The sequence below is a fragment of the Marmota monax genome, unplaced genomic scaffold (genome assembly GCF_021218885.2).
Source record: "Marmota monax isolate L192 unplaced genomic scaffold, Marmota_monax_Labrador192_F-V1.1 WCK01_AAM20220418_F8-fsc00065, whole genome shotgun sequence".
NCBI classification, from domain to species: Eukaryota; Metazoa; Chordata; class Mammalia; order Rodentia; family Sciuridae; genus Marmota; species Marmota monax.
In genome coordinates, this window is record NW_026694038.1 from 5,361,752 (window position 1) to 5,363,779 (window position 2,028).

Sequence of the window (2,028 nt, forward strand, 5' to 3'; positions counted from 1 at the left end):
CTAAGAATTTTTTAATTTCTTCCTTGATGTCTTCTATAACCCATTGATCATTCAGTAACCTATTGTTCATTCTCCAAGTGATGTATTCTTTTCCCTTCCTTCTTTTATTGTTGATTTTCAGTTCCATTCCATTATGATCAGATAAGATGCATGGTATTATCTCTACTCCTTTATATTGTCTAAGAGTTTCCCTGTGACATAATATATGATCTATTTTTGAGAAGGATCCATGTGCTGCTGAGAAAAAAGTGTAACTGCTTGATGTTGGGTGGTATATTCTATATATGTCAATTAAGTCTAGGTTATTAATTGTGTTATTGAGTTCTATAGTTTCCTTGTTCAACTTTTGTTTGGAAGATCTGTCCAGTGGTGATAGAGGTGTGTTGAAGTCTCCCATGATTATTGTATGGTGGTCTATTAGACTCTTGAACTTGAGAAGAGTCTGTTTGATGAACATAGCTGCACCATTGTTTGGGGCATATATATTTATGATTGTTATGTCTTGTTGGTGTATGGTTCCCTTGAGCAGTATGTAGTGTCCCTCTTTATCCCTTTTGATTAACTTTGGCTTGAAATCTATTTTATTTGATATGAGTATGGATACTCCTGCTTGTTTCCGAAGTCCATATGAGTGATATGATTTTTCCCAACCTTTCACCTTCAGCCTATGTATGTCTTTTCCTATCAAATGCGTCTCCTGTAGGCAGCATATTGTTGGGTCTTGTTTTGTGATCCATTCTACTAGCCTGTGTCTCTTGATTGGTGAGTTTAAGCCATTAACATTTAGGGTTATTATTGAGATATGGGTTGTTCTTCCAGCCATATTTGTTTATTTATGTTACTAAACATGGTTTGTTTTCCTCTTTGATTATTTTCCCCCCTTACTGTCCTACCTCCCACTGTTGGTTTTCATTGTTATTTTCCATTTCCTCTTCCTGTAATGTTTTGCCAAGGATGTTTTGAAGGGATGGTTTTCTAGCTGCAAATTCTTTTAACTTTTTTTTATCGTGGAAGGTTTTAATTTCATCTTCCATCCTGAAGCTTAATTTCGCTGGAAACACAATTCTTGGTTGGAACCCATTTTCTTTCAGTGTTTGAAATATGTTATTCCAGGATCTTCTAGCTTTCAGAGTCTGTGTTGAAAGATCAGCTGTTATCCTGATTGGCTTACCCCTAAATGTGATCTGCTTCCTTTCTCTTGTAGCTTTTAAAATTCTCTCCTTATTCTGTATGTTGGGCATCTTCATTATAATGTGTCTAGGTGTGGGTCTCTTATGATTTTGCACATTCGGCGTCCTGTAGGCTTCTAGGATTTGGGGTTCTGTCTCATTCTTCAAGTCTGGGAAGTTTTCTCGTATTATTTCATTGAATAGATTGCTCATTCCTTTGGTTTGAAACTCTGTCCCTTCCTGTATCCCAATGACTCTTAAATTTGGTCTCTTGATGTTATCCCATATTTCTTGGATGTTCTGCTCATGGTTTCTTAACAGTCTTGCTGAGCTGTCTATGTTCTTTTCAAGTTGAAATACTTTATCTTCATTGTCTGATGTTCTGTCTTCTAAGTGTTCTACTCTGCTGGTAGTATTCTCAATTGAGTTTTTAAGTTGGCTTATTGCTTCCTGCATTTCTAGGATTTCTGTTTGTTTGTTTTTTATAACCTCTATTTCCCTGTATAGTTGATCTTTTGCTTCTTGGATTTGTTTATGTAATTCATTGTTGAAGTGATCTTTCATTGTCTGATTTTGCTGTCTGATGTCTTCCTTGAGACTCCAGATCATCTGAAGCATGTATATCCTGAATTCTTTATCTGACATTCCATCTGCTGCAGCTATTACCTCTTCTAACGTTGAGTTGACCTGCAATGCTTGTGGTCCTTTCTTTCCTTGTCTCTTCATACTGTTCGCGTTCCTTTCTACTTGGTGAAACTGTTGTGCTATTGAATTTTCCCCCTATATATTTATATTGGTCTTGTATAGTTGCAAAGTCTCCCTCGCAGGCGCGGGCGGCGGCTCTGTCCCTCTGCGGGCC